Source organism: Canis lupus, chromosome 2, assembly GCF_048164855.1.
Source record: "Canis lupus baileyi chromosome 2, mCanLup2.hap1, whole genome shotgun sequence".
NCBI lineage: Eukaryota > Metazoa > Chordata > Mammalia > Carnivora > Canidae > Canis > Canis lupus.
Window position 1 is genome coordinate 69,207,099 of NC_132839.1, and position 21,631 is coordinate 69,228,729.

Sequence of the window (21,631 nt, forward strand, 5' to 3'; positions counted from 1 at the left end):
ACAACTCTGTTAGAGGTTCAGAAGCAAAGGAAGAATTGAGAAAAAAAGGGACCCATGACAGAAATTGCCCAAGATAACCAGCCCATGAATTTTTTCCGCTGGGCCTTGATTTGTACCCATTTGATTCTGAAAGGGCATGAGCCTTTTCATAATTAGAATTTAACTCCAGAAGTAACACTTGTCACTTACCTGACCAGTTATTTTGGAAGTGAACATCAAGTGAGTCATAAGGTCACTGTAGAACATTTTATCTCCTTGACTCTTTCCAACTCAAACCCTACAGGGGTCCACCTCCCCACCAGGACAGAGCTCTACTATGCTCTTGAAGGTTTTATTGTGTTCTTAATTCGCTTTGAAACAATCCTTCCCACTAAAGCCATTGTGGAGTGAAAGAATGTTGAACTTCAAATCAGAATTTGTGAACAATAAACACTTCAGAATTCAATGCATTGATAAGAAATATTTTATTTCATTCCTAAAAAATGGCATTTCTATAAGCAGCCATAATCAGATATTGAGGTCTTTGACCCCCTAATGCAAGTTTCTGAGTAAAAATTAGTGAATAAAAACTTTCTTCCAAAATATAGATAAGTGGCCATTCAGTAGTTTTAGACAAACTCCTAAATTTAATACTCCTTATTTTTAGATCTGATTCTGCCGCTTTCTTAAGAGGAGATTTTTGGACAAATCACTCTGTCTCAGGGTCTCATTATCTTCATCTGTAAGGAAAAGGAAGTAAGCCTAAGTTATTTTTTCAACTGTAACATTTTGCAACTTATTACTGCATAGCTCACAGTTAGAAAAGATTCAAAGACTTTATTCTATGTATCCAATCAGGTTGCTTAATAAAATAGAGTTGTAAGATTAAAAAAGGGCTACTGGTCTGTGTTAAGTGCATTTCCCAAGGAAACTCTGAAAGCGTTAAACAGATAGCTGCTTGTGACACTAATGAAGTAGCAGTGCTTTGCTCTGATTCTGAAATGGAAGGAAGCCATGAGTATCCAAAAAAGAAGAGGAGGAAAAAAAAAAAAAAACCTCCCTCCTGAAGGCAGCTATTCTGGGAACCTAGTGAGCTGCACACCAGGCATCTTCCTGACCTGCCAATCATGAGATGATTTCAAAGAAGGTAGGTCAACTACCACCCACCTGACTGCAGTCTCTCAGGAAGATAGAAGCTGACTTGAGGAGAATGTACTAATGAATGTAATCTGTTGCCACTTTGCAGGAGGCTGAAATGATCACTTCCTGGGAGTTAAGATTACATAATAGTAGAGCTGCATTGACTAGACCAGGAAAGAGACAGCTCTTCCAACTTGTCTTGGGAGTTGGGTGATACTAAACAAAAATAGTTTGTATTAATGAAACAAATAATTCTGGTACTGACTAGTGATTTTAAACTTAAAAAAAGCCTCTGCTTCACTGCTCTTATTTTATCTTTTATAGCAATACAAAGAACACAGACAGAAGCCATAGAGAAAAGAGGACGGGTCTATTGTGGAGAGTCAGAGCAAGCCAGCTTGGATTCACAAGCAGCCTCCATCTCCGGGTGATTGGGAGATCAAGACGTTTGCTGACTCTCTTAGCATGTTTCCTTACCTGGAAACATGAGAGGGCCATGATAATAACTAATTTACCAACTATTTAAAGAATTTATAAGAATTAAGGGTGAATGTAAAGAAATTGCACTGTACCTAACATATGATACTATATCACCTATTATTATTATTATTATTAATTATTTCTGCATTTAGAATATCTACTAAAGTGCATTGACTTCTAAAATGTGCATTTCTACAAGGCTGTATGACTTCTAAATGATGAGGTTGTGTTAACATGCACCAGCCACCTCCAGTCTGAGGAGTGATGTTGACTATAACAGTAGAAATCCTACTGAAGGAAAAGCCACTAATACAAATGTTCCTATCTGCTTTCAACACTGTACAGGAGATAGAATATCACATTCTATGAAAATAAATACTTCTTCTATGGCAGTAAATCTGTCCATGTGGTAGAAATGGGCACAAATAATCCACTGTATCCACTGTATCTCAATCACATCTTATTTTGATATGATTAATTTGTTCTGCTCTAGCTCAATCCTCATTTAAAAAATAATTATTATGACCTTGTTTCTGGTATGGATTTGTCAATGGAAGACAAATGCATTGGCCAATAAACAGTATTTCATAACCCACTTGATACATTACATTTCTCACTATAAATTGGCATATTAGTATTCTGGTGTACTTATAAGCTTCTTATGTAAGATGTTAAAATGAGTTATTCCTCTGAAGCCCGTTCATTGCCCAGCTTCTCATCTCTTCCTCTTCTTTCCACTCCTTCCATAGGATCCTTTGGTAGGACATGGTCTCCTACATGGGACACAAACCTGTCTTAATGGAAAATAGAAGACATATTCATACCATTCTGATAACTATAATTATAGCTGGCCAAAAATAGAAAGTCCAATCTGCAATAAGTCTTTTACAGATTCCTCAACTTTCTGCTCCACTCCAGGTACAATTCAATTGTAATTCAACTGCTCATTCTTATGCTATTTCCCTAATTCAATTGCACCAGCCTGCTAGAGGTGAGAGAATAAACTAGAATGTATTGAGTATCAGCTAATTTTAAAACAGGTGCTGGATATATGTATGCAAAGAAACATACACAGTATCATTTAATTATAAAGAAACTTTCTTTATTAATACTGTTATCATCTCCATATTTCATATGGGAAAATAAGGCTCAAAGAGAAAGATTTCCTTGAGCCTAAGGACCGATACTTAGTAACTGGTAGAACTAAAATTACAAGCCCTGAGCTGTATGACTCAGTAGCCTGTGCTCTCACACTGTGTAGTTTCCTACATCCCACCCACGACCCATTTATGCTTATAGCTTTCACAGTGACCAGCACATGGTGTACTCTCATCAAGTATTCATTTACTGAATTAAATTATACTAAAGATAACTAGCCTAAGGGTGACAAACTAAACACTGTTGCTCCAGTTTGCTAGAGACTGAGCATTTCCCTGGACTTTGGACTTTCAGTTCTAAAAGCAGGAAAATCCCAGACATAGGTTGGTTACCCTAATAGCATCAATATAAGTAGAACATGATATACACTCAAAACACATTCATACCCATTTTAGTTCTATCCATGTCCTATTTCACAATGCGTGTGAGAAAAGAAATGAAACATAATAGATTAGTGGATAACAGGTGCTTGTTTAAAGAGTAAGAAGTTCTAGTATGGCAATAACAACTTAGAAAATTGTGCATATTTCTATAAATTGGAATTTGGCTTAAAAATATGATAAACAGAGGATGGGTGAAATAGGTGAAGGGAATTAAGGAGTGCATTTGTTGTGATGAGCACTGGGTGTTGTATGGAAGTGTTGAATCATTAAATTGTACACCTGAAACTAATATTACACTGTATGTTAACTGAAATTTCAATGAAAACTTAAAAAAAATATTTAAAATATGATAAACACATCTACCTATCTATTTAGGAATACCTAAAATAGAAATACATATTTATTTTTAAATTCTGTTCTCATTATCATAATCTATGGTATCATCAAAAATAATCTATATTTCTAGATGTAAAAAAAAATTGTTATAAGCTCCTCGAAAATGTTGTACAACTTTCAGACAAGAATTAACTCTGAGCTGGGTGACAGCAATGCATATAGAGTTTGTTTCATTCTTTAAATTTCCTTCATATATATTATTGTATTAGTTCCTAAAACCAAGTATATCTTTCAACAACATCTCATTTAGCTTTTTACATATGCTAGAATTATTTTACAAAAAACACTTCAATTTGCTGATAAAGAAACTGGAACTATGGAGATTCATTGACTTCACCAAGTATACTTGTGTTTTAAGCGGCAGGGCCAGGAGGAATAGCAAGTGTCTGCTTTCCACAGCTCCAAGCTGACTGTCGTTAACGGAAAAGCTAGCATGGAGCTGACTTTTCAGTTCTCTGTAACTTTTCCTTATCAACTGACATTGTCCTCTTACATTTTCAGGTCTTGACTTCTGTAATGATATCTTCCACATAGGCAGCAACACCAACACTCTCCGACATCAACTGGTCCCACAATATGGCCCAGAGAATCTTTTGTGTTTCCCTCATTTTCTCCACAGTATCTCTTTCAACGACTTTTCACTTTGCTCTAGCTTCTGATCCTAGCAATAATGCCTCCTTTTCAGCAGGTGACCTAACCTCAAATTCTACAAAGGTAGACAAAGTATTGGATGATAACTCTATTGACCACTTGCCAAGGAATTGGAAGGATTGCTTCTTTTTTGGAGTCATCCCGTAGCATCATTTTATTTTCTCCTTTAGGGGAAGCTGATTCTTTACTATTCCTTTTGGTTCTGTACCTTTGCCTTCTCACTTTCTTCTGATGCCTTTCCTTTTGTAATTTACTCACTCAACCTGCTTCCATCTTTTAGATGACCAAAAAGAACAAACCAATAAGCCACCACCAAGATCGCCTATAACAGCAAGTACAACATTCTTGCTCTAGGAATCCACTTTGAGAATATATTGCACACTTGTGGAAAATGATGTATGAACAAGACTATCCATTGTAGCCCTGTTGGCAATAGACAAAAAAATGGGAGGAAGTTGAAGGGTCCTTCAAGGATTGGTTAAATAATTAATGATATAATGAAGTAGCATGAGACTGTGCAAGAGAATAAGGGAGCTATTCATGATCTAACATTGTAAAGATTCCCAAGATAAATTATGAGGTGAAAAAAGAAAGGAACACAATTGTATAAATAACAATGTAACTTATATTTAGATACAAATAATAAGATAAGAACTTATATTTTGATTTGCTTGTATATGTGTAAGGAAACTTGTGAGGATATAAAAGAAAACTGGACATCAAGGCGGCGTTCAGATGAGAACTGGGCAGGAGTAGAAGGGGCTATAGACAGAGACTTCTCACTATAAAAGCTTGTGTACTTTTTGGTTTATGAACCATATGGATGCCCTACCTATTTTTAAATTTGATTAAAATACCTTATTTCCACATTTTGCTCTAGTTACCAAATTCTCCTTACTTTTTTTTTTCATATCCAAACTTCTTGAAAGCTCTCAACATTGTTGTATACAGTCTTCATTTCCTTTTATTCATTCCTCTAATGCTTTCCAATTTCTGCCTCCATCATGACAATGAAACTGATCTCTCAAGACTTCTGCTTGTTAAAGTCTACAGCTACCTCTGGATCGATCTAAAGTGTGTGTAGTTAGTTTCAACATCTTTGCCCTTTTCCTTAACTGCATGATCTACCATTTTCCTGGATTATCTTTTTCCTCCCTAGAATGCCTTTTCAGTCGGCTTGGGAGCTTTAAAACAGAATTACCAGAATCTCAAGGGAGCAGGGAGTACAAGTATCATATAATATTATCTATGCATGGAGTAAGTGCCTAATGTCTGAAAGACACAAGCTCTTGTCTCTCCTGTATCAATTCAAACACTTGGTGATTTTCTTTCCATGTCATTAGTTGCAAGTTATATGTCAATAACTCATAAATTAATATTTCCAGCTTCAGTCTAACTTCTGAGATCTAAATTCTTATATCCAATGTCCTGTTTGCCATGTCTATTTAGATGTACTATGAGCGTCTCAATCTTAATGAATGCCTCAAAATGAACCCTTGATTTCCCCCTCCTCATCCACTCTCACTCTATAGCCTCCTTTTATGGAATGTCAGCACTCATTTCTTTCTTCCAAATGTCTCAGACATTATCTCTGGGGAAACATTTACATCCTTCTTTTCTTCTTTATTTTTTTAATGCCCCACATCAAACAATCAGCAACTCCAGGCATCTATTAACTTCTAAAATAATCCAACTATTTGTCATATCTTCTCCAATAGCACCCTAGTCAAAGCCACCATCACCTGTCCCATGAACTACCGTGGTGCTCCTCCTCCTCCCGCCCCAGCTGTCCTGAGTGTCTGCAGTCCATTTCCTTTGAGGTAGCCTATATTATCTTCTAAAACAATGGCATGGTCAGCCACATCCCTAAGCAAAACACTTCTCTCCTATGATTACCTTCTGTCTTCATTTTCTTTTGAGCATAGACAAATACCATAAACTCATAGTTTAAAACAACATCCACTTACTAACTCATAGTTCTGAAACTTATAAGTCTGGGAACAGCATCACTGGGATCTCCAGGTTGGAAGGCCCAGGGGCCATGATGAAGATCTTGGCCAGGGCTGTAGTTGATCTGAGGCTCGGGGTTCTCTTCCAAGCACATTCAAGTTGTTGGCCGAATTAACCTCCTTACATCTGTGGACATCACAGCAGCTTCCATCCTCCACCAGGCCAGCAGGGATATTATTCTCACTTCAAATCTTGGGTCAGGCCCATAGAGAAGAAGCTCCCTCTTTAAAACCTTCTATCATATAATGTTATTTATGCATGGTAGCTACTATCCATCATATTCAGAGCTCAAATTCACATTCTAGGAAGAGGTCATAAGGGCATCTATGGCTAAAGGAGGGTATCTGGTTGTTCTGGGGGTCTTTATAAATATATGTCTACCACACCTTCTCACTTAGATAAAATCCAAATCCTCACTCTGCCCTTACAAGATCTGCCCCTGCCTACCTTTCCAGCCCCATCTCTCACCTCTTTCTCCAGTATTCACCACCTACCAGGGTTTCCTTGCTGCTCCTCAAACATACCAAACCTCTCTTGTCAGGTGCTTTTGCATTTTCCATTCTCTCTACTTGTTGCATTTGGTTATATATCCTCATAGTTAATTCCTTCTGCTCAAATATCATCTTATCAAAGAGACTACCATATATCAAAGAGCACCCAAGCACCATATTTTCCTTCAAAGCACATCAGCACCCTCAGTACCCCACATAACTTGTTCAGTGCATATATGCACATGCAAATGCATGGATGCGCGCGCGCGCGTGTGTGTGTGTGTGTGTGTGTGTTCAAAGCAGAAATGTGAGTTCCACATGAGCAGGAGTTTTGTTTGGTATAGACAGGACATCCCAAAGTTTAGAGGAGAACCTGACACGTAGTTGGCCTCAGTAAATATGGATTAAATCAGTGAATGTGTTGACTGAGAAAATTGATTCATGAATGAATGAATCAGGTCACCAAGTTCAGTTTGGTTTGAAATTTTGGTCAGCTTTAGAATTCATAGGTGAGTGCTAATACCCCATCCCTAAATATCTTGAATCTGTCCAGGTAGGTAGAATGCCAAAATGTGCATTTTAAACATTTATCTTGTTGTTCAGATGCTGAAATCCATAGACTACTTATACAAATATCCATGGTGTCATTGGATTGTTGATTGGGGTCTCAAATACTACCCTGAGCCACCTACCAAGTCACGTTTAGATCGATGTCTAGAATCAAGATCTGTGGCTTTCCATCCAGTGAACATTATTTATTAATTTAATGAAATACTATATACCAGATGGTGCTCTAAGCACCAGGTGACAGCTGGGAAAAAGCAAGAGGAAGCACTTGTCCTCATAAAGCTTATCTTAGTGCAGGAGAGACAGACAGTGGACAAGTGATGAATAATCATCCTATAACTCCCATTCTGGCCATCTTTAGGTGGCTTCCTCAGCTTCTATTTTGTGATGGTTGCAAACTACCTGAAAATTGTAAAGGGGATTTTGTTTTAGACCTCAATTCCAGTTCACTCAGTGATTTTATGTATCCTGTTCTCTGAACAGCCATCTCTCTGGAGAAGGCCTGGATCACCCATATCTTCCCTCTAGTAAATAATTAAAGGCACTCAGAATAGGACAATTATCTGGCTGTCTTTCCTGGGCCTGGCCTCCTGCCCTCCACAGAACACATGGTCTTCTTTTGACAAATGTCATTGGTCCCCAAAGCGTGCTTATTCCTGGTAGCAAGTTTAATGATGTGAGTATTGCAGATCATGTCCCCTTGTAATGCTAAGCATTTATAGAAACTACCTCCCACATCCTGCAATTAAAGCACTGTCTGTAAAATAATTAGTCACTAAGAAAGAATGTCAGGCACTTTTAGGGGTTAGCAGGATGACATTAATTTCATCAGTAATTGTTCAGGCAGGCCAGGATCTTTTCAAAAAGCTACTCAAAGAAATAATTTCTATTCTACTCAATTTCATATGCACATGTTTCATTGTTTCAAAACAGTTAAAGGTAAGTGGCAAGGTGAGTGATATCAGATAGGTGCCCAGGAAGAGAAATATGAGAGGCAATGCTGTTTTTAACAAGTAGTCTAGTATAGTGGGAAAATTATATGCTGAGGAGTCACTTAGAGCTAGTTACAATTCTTCCTTCTGCCACTTACCTAATGTGACCTTGACCAAGTAACGTAACCACCACTCCTGATTATAATCCACATCTATGCTAATGGATGGAGTAACATCTGTTTCACAGGGATATTGCAAGGGTTCCAGGAGCTAATATATAGATATGCTCACCACAGAGATGAAAAATACATGGATAAAAGAAAAGGATGTAAATTCATAGCAGCAACAATGAAGATGTTAAAAAGCAAGTAATTGCAGAATTTAAGACCTGGAACGGATCTTAGATACTGGTAGAAATCCCTTATTTTAGAGACAAGGAAACTGAATATGGTGTTGCCTCCAAGTCTTTGGGCCTCACCCAGAAAAATTTGCTGGAAAAACTTTGAGCATAATCCATGTCTTAGGATACCAAACATAGTGTTTATTCACCCTACGCATCACTTCCGCTTCACTCCTATGTACTTCTATTTTTTTTATTTTATTTAAATTCAATTAGCTAACATATAGTACATCATTCATTTCAGATGTAGTTTTCAATAATCCATCAGTCATGTGTAACACCCAGTGTTCATCACATCACGATGTACTTTTAAAGCACAACCAAAAAGCTCTGTGATTTATTTCATAGGTATTTCCATTTAAGATGTATATATCGTTATGAATTAGCAGGATTTAAAATTGGGCAAGGAATTATTAAATCTCAATTAATAGAAGACAATAATGCCGATGAAAACTTAGTTGCAAATAGGCATCTAGACGTAAATAAAAATAACCTGTGATCAATGTGGCAAAATTCAGAATCTTTTAAATTTTCCTAGTGCTACACACTATTAGAAGCCAGGTCCATATAGAGGAAGCAGTTTTTAGCGGGATTATGCTCGGAGTTTTAGTGGCTTTATTCTTATCTCAGATTCTGTTTCTTGTGATGGGAAAAGACTATATCTTCCTCTGCTTGTTTGCTCATCCAAAGTGAAGTCTGTTTGAAAATGGTTAATAAATGCAACACAATATCCCCCTTTCAGAATTAGCCAATTTGGGATAATCAGATTTCCATCATTTAAGGGGCCAATTTTCCTTTTCTTCCTCCTCATTTGCTTTCCTGCAGTACACCTGCTGTACAGTAGTCAGCAGAGGGGGGATTTGAATAATAACACTACTTTACATGTAAATGGAGTGTTTCATCCAAGTATCTCAAAGATCTCTGTAAACATTATCCAGCTGAATACAGATTATGAACACCACTTTGAAGCTAGGAAAATGGGCACCATATGAGTAAGTGACTTGCCTAAGGTCACACACACTAAGACTGTGGTGTTGCTCAAAAGAGGCTCCTGGTTATTTGAGAATTTAATCACTCTGATTTGCCCAGGTAAGTGAGTCCATCTGCCTTACAACTCAGAGCTCCTGTATATTCCCACTTGAGCATCATTTATTGTATTCTCATTACGCACAATTACAGCCTCTCCATTCCATCAGACATTTCACCCCATAATCCATCTTACGACTTTCTGTCAATGTTGACAATCCATGTAATGTCACATATCATTATAATTCTTGAGGTTAAAGACAATGTGCATGATTTTCTCTCACTGAGTTTTAATTTCCATGTTTTAAAACCTGGCTCATTGAACATAATGCAGTATGTGAAAAAGCATAGTTTAGAATGAGGAGAGAATCTACAATTCTTATTTGCATATCTAATCCACGGGATAAATGAAATACAAAGGTTGATAGTAATGGAGCACTGAGGTTGCCAAGAGTAAGATTTTTAAAACCTGGGAATGTAAAAGGCATTTTGAAAGGCATTTCTACTTAGTTATACAAACGTGGTGTTTATCCTGTCTGACTTAGAGGGGAATGAAGCTAGGCTATCTTTATTGTAATGTATACAAGAGTGGGTAGCATATTTTAAGAGAAAAATCTCAACTTTTCCATTTCTAAGATAGCAATTTGTCATTAAGTATGTACAAAATGTTAAGAAATGTGAACATATGTAAGGCACCTGGCACACTGGGAACCCTATGGTACTTCCCTTTTTTGTTCACTCAAGAGTAGGTATAGTACTCTTACCAAGTGGACAGTAGGGAGCATCCCAGTGCCATCTCACATGATGTGACCTCAATGTGAGCACAGGAGGGATGTCCTTTGGTTCCGGTACTGCTGTCAATTCCCTGTGTGGTCTCGGTAGGTCACTCATCCTTTTTTGAACACAATTCCTGCAACTAAAATGGAAAATCTTAAATCAGAAAATCTCTCAAGTTCCTCCCAGATCTAAAATGTTATGAGTATTTTATAATCTGGGCACATCATGATTGACTATGAGAGTCTTAGACCATGAGACTAACTCTAGAATATTAACTGTGTTGCTCCAAATATCCCTAATTTCTCTTGATGTCTACTTCATTACTGTCTATCTGTATAGTCCAATACGAAAGCCACAAGCTACATGTGACTAGTAAACAACTCCAGTGTGTCTGGTCCAAATTGAGATATGCTGTAAGTATAAAATACATTCCTTATTTTAAAGCCTTATTTTAAAAATCATCTAAAATGTCATTGTAGTTTTAATTGCATTTGAAATGTTATATTTTAATAAAATAGACTACTAAATTAACTTTTTATTTTTCCTTTACATATAACATGAATACTTTTACTTTAATATTAACTTCTATCAAGTTTAATAGATATTTTATTTCAACTTCTAAAGGACAGTGCTATCCCAGACAACACACAAAATCTATACATGTGTGCTGATATGTGCACTAATGAAGGCAAACTGCAGACTTTCACCTTGAATAATCCTTTAAAATATCATTTAATCCTATCCCCTGACCTCAGCCCAGTTACATATCATTATTCCTATCCTATGGATGAAGCTTCAGATCTCAAGTCAGAGATACTACAAAAAACTGTGTAGCAGTGCCCAATATCCAAGTCTCCTACAATGTCATTGTACAAATTTACTTTATTTCCCATTGCACTTTACATCCAAAGATGTTAAAGTCTGAAGGTATTAAAGTCCAAAATCAAATTATATTGCCCTTATGAGTTAAAATTAAAAGAAGCTAAAGCCTAAAATGAATTATCTTCAACTTTTTATTCAGTCTCAGCTAAAGGGTTTGTCAATGTCCAGTAGACTGAGGTTCCTTTAGCAACTACCACCTGAGCTCTATGTCCCTGGAATCCTATTCCCAGGGATTGTATTAACTCAATCCCAAACTCTCAGGATCCTTACTTTTAACATGCCAAAGAGTGAAGTGTATACCCATGAATATCAAAGAACCGGTTCCACATTTACTGAATTTAGAGGCCAATATCTAACTCTTAAAAGAGCTATGCAAAGAAAATGATGTACCTAGAATGTGTATTTGGGATTGACCATGATTGAAGATTAAAACAGCAAGACCTGTATTTATAGTGATCCTTACCCCTATGACTGAACCACTTCCAATCACAGCAGACATTGAGTTGTATCTCTCTATAAAGGCAGATAGATGAGAAAATAATAATAATAATGTCTTCTTGCTCTTATCCTTACTGAGGTATTGTCAGTCTATACATATTGTCCAAAGTCCACAACAAATACATTTGAACTTAGCTGAGATAAACAGTCACCAGTTAGTTTTGATTCTACCCATTAACCATTTCTCAGGGTAGAAGCTACTTTCTCTTTTGAGCCTCATGTTTCTGGAGCCTCAACACTTAAATGAGCACAAGCTCTTTGTAATTATGTCATATGCCACTATAATGAGCCCAGGCATTTTCAGTTTAAATGGAATTGTCATCTACTGCCTACTTAACCTGGGCCTAATACTTTCAGCTATGCCTTGATTGGCTCATTGTTGTACATCTGAACTTGGTGTCCTGAAGTTTAAAGCAGCAATGTCTTATCAGATAAAGGGCTAGTATCCAAAATCTATAAAGAATTTTTCAAACTCAACAGCTAAAAAATAAATAACCTAATCAAGAAATGGACAGAAGATATGAATAGACATTTTTCCAAAGAAGACATACAAATGGTCAACAGACACATGAAGAAAATGCTTAACATCATTTGGCATCAGAGAAATATAAATCAAAACCACAATGAGATATCATCTCACACTAGTCAGAATGGCTAAAACTAACAATATATGTAAGGATGCAGAGAAAGGGGGGGACTCTTTTTTTTTTTTTTTGAGATTTTATTTGAGAGAGAGAGAGAGAGAGAGACCATGAGTGGACCAGAGACAGAGGGAAAAGCAGACTCCCCACCAAGCAGGGAGCCAGATGTGGAATTTAATCCCAGAACCCCAAGATCATGACCTTAGCAGAAGTCAGGCACTTGACTGATTGAGCCACCCAGGTACCCCAAGGGGAACTTTTTACACTAGTAATGGTAATGCAAGTTGGTATAGACACTCTGGAAAAAAGTATGGAGATTTCTCAAAAAGTTAAATATAGAGCCACCCTATGACCCAACAGTTGCACTAGTAGCTATTTATCCAAAGGATACAGACATAGTGATCCCAAGGGGCACCTGCACTCCAATGTTGACAGCAATGTCCACAAAGCCAATCTATGGAAAGAGCCCAGATGTCCATTGACAGATGTATGGAAAAGAATGGATAAAGAAGATGTGGTGTAATACATACAATGGAATATTACTCAGCCATCAAAAATAATGAAGTCTTGCTCTTTGCAATAATGTGAATGGAACTAGAGGGTATTATGCTAAGTGAAATAAGTCAGCAAAAAACAATTGTCCTATGATCTCACTTATATGTGGATGTTAAGAAACAAGACAGAGGATCATAGTAGAAGGGAGCAAAAAATAAAATAAGATGAAATCAGAGAGAGAGACAAACCATAAGAGACTCTTAACTGTAGGAAACAAACTGAGGGTTGCTGGGGGTGGGGGATAGGTAAGGGATGGGGTAATTGGGGGATGGGCATTTAGGAGGGCACATGATGTAATGAACACTGGGTGTTATGTGCAACTGAATCACTGAACTCTATCTCTGAAACTAGTAATGCACTCTATGTTAATTCACTGAATTTAAAAAAAATAAAATTAAAAAATAAAACAGCAAGGCCTTTATTTAGAAAGATTCTTACCTCTATGGTCAAATCATTGCCCATGTTGCTTAGGAAAAGCTTTTCCTGTATAGTAAGCTCTCACCCTATAAGACCCATTAGGGCCCCTCCCCAAGTTACTTACCTCTTAAGTCTGTTGAAGACCCTATTCCTGCCCATGGAAGCTAAATGCATTTCATAGCTGCAGTAAAATAAACTCTGCCATAATCCTCTCTGGGTCATCTAATTCTGAGGCCAGAGGCCAACAATTTTTATCAAGGATGGCTGCGTCAGCTGGGGCCAATTATGAAGCCTGTGGAATTTCACTGACACCTGCACATCCCCATATCCGGGCCTGGCTCTAAGGAAATAGCCATTTCCTTTGGACAAAGCCACCTAAAACTGCAGTCATCCACCAAGGTCAAAATATCCCATGGCCAGTTAAAGCCTTTTGGCTAAGCTTTAGCAGTTAGAAAACCATCACACAATTATAACAACCTGTTCAGCCCAATCCATGCCTTTACAAACCGTGAAGATTAAAACACATGATCCATCCATACACTGAAGTCCACAGTGTGAAGACCTGACACACCAGCACAGCCAGCCACTGTTTGGGTGTCTTCCTCCACAAATGATTCTCCCTTTTTCATTTTGTGACTTTTCTGACCCATTCAATGCAGGTGATCCAATGAATAATAACCTGTTTTCTCTACCCAGGTTATGAAAACAACAACAACAACAACAACAAAGAAAAGGAAGATAGCAACATCATTTTTACTACAAATAAAAGCTGGATGGAAAACATGGCTTATGGTGGACATATCTATGAGCAAGTCAACCTACACTCAATAGACCCTAGAATTAGCTCGACTCATTCTTCTAGGCAAAGGCAATACTGGATGAGACCCACCTCCTTAGGTAGAGTGTAAAACCACATAAGGGTGGAACATGGGCAAGAAGAAAGGAGGAGGTATAGTAGCATCCACTTATCCATGGCAGATACCCCAGTGGATGCCTGAGACCATGGAAAATGCTGAACTGTATATATACTGTGATTTTTTCCTATATGTATAGACTTATGATAAAGTTTAATATATGAATTAGCAGAGTAAGAGATTAATAATTATTATTAATAAAGTATAACAATTATAACAATATGCTCTGATAAAAGTCATATGAATGTGATCTTCTTTTTCTCAAAATATCTTCTTATAGTGTGCTCATCCTTCTTCTGATGATGTGAGATGATAAGATGCCTACATGTGAGATGAAGAGAGGTGAATGATGTAAGCTTGTGATTGTTTTGAGTTATTATCGACTCTCTAACTGTCCATCAGAATGGAGACAATCTTCTTTACCACTACAATTGACTGTAGGTGACTGAAACTGCAGAACATGAAATTACAGATAAGGGGGAATTCTGAACTAACTGGAGTATAGTCATTTATTCTCAAACTACCAATTATATGAGTCACTCCATCTCTTCTTTGAAGGAGTTTAGGGGCAGAGAGAAGCTGAGAGAGTTGTATTTATGGAGTTCTATATAACATGAAGGAAATCTCAGGGTACAGAAGAAGCATTAGCCCCAATCATAATTTTTACAAAATTATAATTGTACATTCATCCAAATTTCTTTTAAGATTTATTTATTTATTTATTCGTGAGAGACACACAGAGAGAGAGAGAGAGAGAGAGAGAGAGAAGCAGAGTCACAGGCAGAGGGAGAAGCAGGCTCTATGCAGGGAGCCTGATCTGCGTGGAACTCATCCCAGGTCTCCAGGATCACATCCCGGGCTGAAGGCGGGGCTAAACCGCTGAACCACCCGGGCTGCCCCAACCAAATTTTATCTTTCAGGCCCACATTCTTGAGGTGTATTAGTTTATCTAAATTAATGCATTTGAAAAAATTTCAAATTGTATGGCTTCATAGCCTCCTCTATTCACAGTATATGGTAAAGCATTTTTCCCAAGATATTGCAGTAATCCACATTATATCCTAGATTTCACTCCATTGATCCACCAAAATTGTTCCTAATATGTTTGCACTGTGGAGCCTATATTGCCCCATCGGTCAGAAATATCAGTTTTCAATCTCTGTCGATTTGAATCATACTTATTCTACAAAGCCCAACTAAAATCCTAGTCCTTTTAGAAAACATTATTTTTTTAAATATAGAATATCCAAGTAGAATATCTTTTCTTATCTGGTTCCCATGGCATTTTGAATTACTAGTACAGAACTTACTGTAATCTACCTTATATTATTGATGTTTACCTCCATATTTGTCTGTTTTCTGGAAACTAGTTTTTAGGCTCCTAAATAGCAGGGGTCATGCTATTCATCACCTCTGAATGCTCACAGTGCCTCTGTGATTCATCATTCTGTATTGCTGGACTCTAATAATGCATTCTGAGTTAAATTAATTGCCTCAAACATTGAAGTTTATAGAAAAAAGATGGCGGCATGCCCAGGAAATTAGCTTAGCAATTGTCAGATACTTCAAGTTCAAGGGAAGGGACTCAGCTCAAATTGGTTTAAGCAAAAGAGGAATGTTAGCTTATAAAAGTGGGAAGTTTTTGGTTAAAGCCAGTTTCAGGTACAGTTAAATTCATGTTTTCTTTTCTTTTATTTTTTAAGATTTTATTTATTTGACAGAGACAGAGAGAGGAATGGCAGGCAGAAACAGAGAGAGAAGTAGGCTCCCAATGGAGGAGCAAGCCTGATGTAGGCCCCAATCCCAGGACCCTGGGACTTTAACCGACTGAGCCACCCAGCTGCCCTTGCATTCATGTTTTCAAACACTAACATGAAGCTGCCATCTTTCTTTCCTTTTCTTGATTCCATTTGCTTTTGCCTTATTTTCAAACAGGTGTTTTTTGTCTTTTGGTTTTGGTTTTATGTTGTTTTTGTTTTTGTTTTTGCAAGTAATGATGAGAAAGCCTTACTCAGCTCCAAGCCCAACTTAAATTTATAGCTCTTAATTCCAGAGAAAATGGAGGCATTTTCCCACTAGTGATCCAGCAGAGGACTCTGATTTACTGGGTTTGGTTCATATGCCTCACATTGAGCCAGACACTATTACCAGGAGGCTGAAACATTTCCTCCAGATCAGAGGGTTTAGAATCAGGTCCACTTGGGCTTCTTTGAACCAATGTTGTTGCTAACAATGGAGGAGAAAGTTTTTGCTCAAAGGAGGACCTGCTGTATACACAAATAGCATTAAAGAATTAGAACTAACATCAATCTTAGTGCTTCCATGTACCAGCTATTTGAACTCACACTAGGTATTAATCCCCTTTTAAAGTGTTTGTAAGAGTTTTTTTAGAATTAAATGAGACTCTAAATAAAGCACCAAAGATACATAACGTACTAAGTAAATGTTAATTCCCATAAGATACTTCCTGTACATATTCCTTAATGTCATACCTATTTAAAATAAAAGGGTATCTGAAAAAAAAAAGTTAATAGAAAATAGAAGAAGAAAAGGAAGGTGATGGATGTATATAGAAAACCCTACTAAAACACAGTATAAACCAACAGTGATATGAATATGAGAGATCACATTTATGAAGCATCACATTGAAATCTTTTTTTTGGGGGGGGGAAATTCATTGTGTGAATGCAGTTGATAATATTAAGTTCCAGAATCTTCTTAATTGTGTCCTATGTCACCATGAATGTCCTGCAATGGATTTCATTGCACCCAAGTACCATTCTTTTATTTTTCAAAACTCATGTACCACAAAGACTTCAAGAGAAAATATAAATATAAATGGCATTAAGTATATTAGTATTCACTGCACACCATCTTTCACTTGTGGCCTTATAATTCTTATATCCACTATGCCACAGATAACTCCTTAAACAGAATAATTAATTCAGGTTAAGTTTTCCAGCAGAGAGTTTTATGTTCACATTAGATAATCAGGCACCATGGTTATATAAAAGGAATTTATTATTTCTGAAGAATGTCCATTGGGGAGCAGTGACAATCACCAAAAGTATTTTTTAATATGTGAACTCACCTAGGAAACCACACAACAAGGGCAGAACAGTCTGAGTTAATTCCAGATCATGATTTATATGGTAGCCATGAGCTACTACTCTTTATGCTCATCATCCTTGGTTCTTCAACCACCTGCATCAACCACATTTCAGTTGTCATACAATTCAAACTATATTTATGATAACAGTTTCCAGGCTAATTTTTCTGATACCTATCACTAATGGAGCTGATTGTAAAATTTGTGGAAACTTCATAGCCTCTTATTAAACACAGTATCCATTAAATACTAAATTATATACACTTACAATTAAATTATATTAAAAACACAATTAGTAAATTTATAAAACCCATAACTTCCTAATTATTTTAATTTGTTGATGGCACTTTACCAAGAGCTGGGTATGTAAGAGGGATAATACATAGACTTTGCCCTGGAAAGGCCCATTGTCTAGAGACTCATCATGTTTATCAAACTATGGTTTGGTGCATACACTGGAAGTGCCCACGAATTAATAAACGATGATGCAGGAATGGATCCTATGGTCAAATATATTTAGAAATCCCTGAATTATACAAGTAAAATAAATTATGTCACTGTAGGACTTTTCTGGAAGTTTATATGCTAATGTGCTTTGAACAGCTCAAAGGAAATGAAATAATCAGTATTTTCAGACTTACTCAAGTAAAAGAACAATTTTTAGAAGGATGTATTTTCTAAAACTAAAGTTCCACAAGATATGAGTTTGAGAAACAATGCACTAATAGAATAACACTCATCTTCTTTTTGAGTGCTCATCTTTGGTCACTTATTCTCCAATTTCATGCTCTATAAAGAGACCAGTACACTCCTGTCCACTCTTCCCACCATTCTCTTGGTCAAGTCAGTTTCATGCTAATAGAAGAAAATTGAGCAGTTTCCAAAATACTGGATTGTATGAGTCAACCCACAAGCAGAGCAAATGACCTCTAGAAGTAGAGAAATGTTTAAAATACGCTCTTGAAAGTAACAATCCAGCACTTAATTGTGAGGCATCTATTCATTCTCCTAAGGTATTTCTTATAGCAATACTTGTCTGCCCAGAATTTAACATTGTTTAAAAGGACAGGGTGAGTAATGAAAAAGAGTAATTCCATATAAATCAACCCAAGAGCAAATTAGGGTGATGGACTTAGCAGAACAAGAGGCTGGCAAAATTGTAAATCCTCTGAGTCGTCTACTGCTCTATGAGCTTTTGTTGAGACTTTCCCTGAAAAACGTATTGCAGATTATCACTGTTATCTGTGGATGTCTGAGACATACTTTATCACTACAGGAGACATTTTAAAGTTTGGGTGGAAATTCAGTGGGCAGTCTTACATCTCAGGCTTTCAGTAAAGGAATATTTCAGCTTTTTGGGGAAACCAATTCTGATATAATACAAATCTTTGATATCATATGATGTCACTTACCACTCTGAATGCAGGGTTCTTTCTGATGTCAAACACACACATGAACTCACCAAGATTTATCTGTTTGGTAAAACTGAATTTATCTCTTTTACCAAGAATAATGTTTTTAAGTATAAAAACAGATGATAGTAAGAGGTAACAGGTATCAAGTCTAATAAAATCATCAAATTTCCTTCTTCTTCTATACATTCCCCATTGGAGAACTCACATAACTTTTGCAGAATTCCTTTTTGTTACTGTGGTGATTGAAATCAAATATTTTTGTTGTTATTTTGTTTCTTTTGTGTTTGTTTTTTCTCCAACCTTGAGCCTTCTCCTAATTTCCTGGACTGCATATCCACCTCCACTTAGGTAATCTGTCAATAACTCCAATTCAACATACCTCAAATTAGACTCATTAATCTTTTTCCTAAAATAATTCTATTTTCATGTTCACCATCTAAAAAAGGACATAACTTGTTTTCACTCTCTCCCTATCCAGCCATTCCACATAAAACCTTTTTTTTCTTGCTTCTCATATTTCTTGACTCTTTGATGCTATCTTCATGACCCCATTAAAAAAACAACACTCATGAACAAAAATAAATGAACTTGATATAAGAAAACAATGATTTGAAGCTTTATTTTGACATAGGCATATCATTTCATGAGCATGCTTAGAGTACTACTATGACCTAGGTAATTGCAATCTAGTTATATGACCTTGGAGAAGTTCTACAACATTTCTGTATTTCACCTTCATGAGAAAAAAAAAAAAAAGAATCATAGCCTCAGAAGGTTATTAGGAGGATCCAAGGAAATGATGTGCATATGCTTGCTTTGCAAATCATAAAGCAATAAAAAAGCAAACAATTCCACCATTTCTGTTCTATAACCTCACTGATATCACCCCAGTTCAAACCCTGATGATCCCCTTCCTTCTAAAATTGCATTAAAGATTTAGCAAGCTCTCCACCAAGATTAAGCATTCACTCACCTACTCATTTGCTCATTCACTTACCTAACATTTAATAAAGACGACAGAGAGCTCAACATGGCCTTGAAATACAGACATAACCTGAGACTTATTATCTGAAAAAATAGCAATTGCACTTGCTATAGAGGGTTAGCACAAGTTAATGGGTGAATCTCCCCGCACAGTGCCTGACATCATATAGTGGGTGTTTGCTAACTGTTGGTTACTGTCCTTTTATTAGTGTTAATGGTTGAAGCCCACATTTTCTGGCTCCCTGCCCAGTTTTCTCTAGATATAAAACACTGTCTTCTTTATACAAACATTTTTTTTTCTGCCTAAACAGCTAAATCTCCGTGATACATGCTTATAGGTAGGAATATATATTGTGTCCCCATGGATTTCAATATTGAATGAATAAACATTTAATGAATAAAACTTCCTCAATATTATATTGATGTGAAAATAAATCATTTTAAAGCTATTTAAAAGCCCTTAAGGCAGTAGGCTATCAGGATACAAAGAGGCACCTGGCATTCATATCAACACCCATAAAATAGAATAATAGCCCTTCCACCTTTTTTCTTTCTCAGGCACTTAAATTTTTCCAACTACTCATTTGCATTTCCTTTGAATCCTCAAGCAGTTTTCAAAAATAGCTCTTTTATAGAAAGTAAATTAATCAACAGACATGCAGTTTTCACTGGGAGCAACATCACAAGGAACTCCCGCGCTCATGAGCTCAGCAATGCAGTGACCTCAGTTTCTCTCTTCCTCTCTCCCCCCTCCCTCCCTTTCTCTCTCTCTTTCTCTTTCTCTCCTTCCCTCTCTTTCCCCTGCTCCCTCTCTTTCTACCTCTCCCACTCCCACCTCCCCTTCTTTCTGTCCCTACTTCTCCTTCTCCCCCTCTCTTCTTCCCTCTCCCGTTCTCTCCCCACCACACTTTTTTATGTTCTCCTATCTATCTATGCATCAACGAAAATTGGCTGAGTAAAACTGTATGTGAATCATTTTGCAACTGCATTACAAAGTTAGAATTTGGTGTAATGATTCTTGCTCCTCTCTCATTTTAATAACTCAAACCCACTTCTGTGTTTCCCCGTTGTTGCTTCTATAAATATGTGCCAGAATAACAATAATATTAGTCATAATTTGTAATAATCTACTCCATAGACCCCAGTACATACCTCAGGCATAAGAATGAAACATATAAAATTGCTGAGAGCCTGTTCTGATGTAGAAAAACAGCAATTTCTATGACTTAACCTAAAAAAAAACAAAACACACGTCATGACTTTAACTGCTTGTTCTCTGTTTTCCCACTAGACTGAGTGCCCTTTTAGAGCAGAGATTTGTCTTAATTTTTTTTTCTATATGCAAGGATACAAGCATGATGCTTGGCACCTAATAGGTGTTCACAGGAGTTTGTAGGTAGAAAATAACTCTATTTTAGAGAGTGTTCATGTACAGTAATGCTGGATGATAGACAACACTTTACAGTGTAGATGAGGCAGGGACTGTCAGAAAAGATAACTGAATTGTTAATGAGACACATCTTGTGTCAATGAACCAGCTTTAGAATCCAGGCTCTACTCACAGCCAGTTCTAAGGTCCAAGTAATTTCATCTAATCTCATCATCAAATCACACCAACTTAATGAGTAAGAAATTATAGTTAATTCTATTTACAGATACAAAATGGAGTCCAAGGCCATCTAGACAACAAGTAGTGGCGCTGGGTTTAGTGACACTTATCCAGCTTCAAAGTCAGATGCTCTACCATTTCATCATTCTATTATTCCCAAGGCCTACCTGGAAAAATAGAGATGAGAGTCAAGTAAGATGATAAATGCTCAAATACT

The 21,631-nt window shown here is 36.8% G+C and overlaps 1 long non-coding RNA gene across 2 annotated transcripts; it reads right to left on the reverse strand.

Annotated features, from left to right (window-relative positions):
* Nucleotides 1–490: 490 nt before the first annotated feature.
* On the reverse strand, nt 491–21,075 carry LOC140610457 (uncharacterized). Of its 2 annotated transcripts, none has more exons than XR_012012109.1 (3): nt 20,958–21,075; nt 10,378–10,529; nt 491–2,393 (listed from the first exon to the last, which is right to left on the reverse strand). It is a non-coding gene; the product is annotated as an uncharacterized lncRNA (long non-coding RNA). The 2 variants fall into 2 exon arrangements; XR_012012110.1 differs by lacking the exon at nt 20,958–21,075 and adding an exon at nt 13,508–13,624.
* Nucleotides 21,076–21,631: the final 556 nt, after the last annotated feature.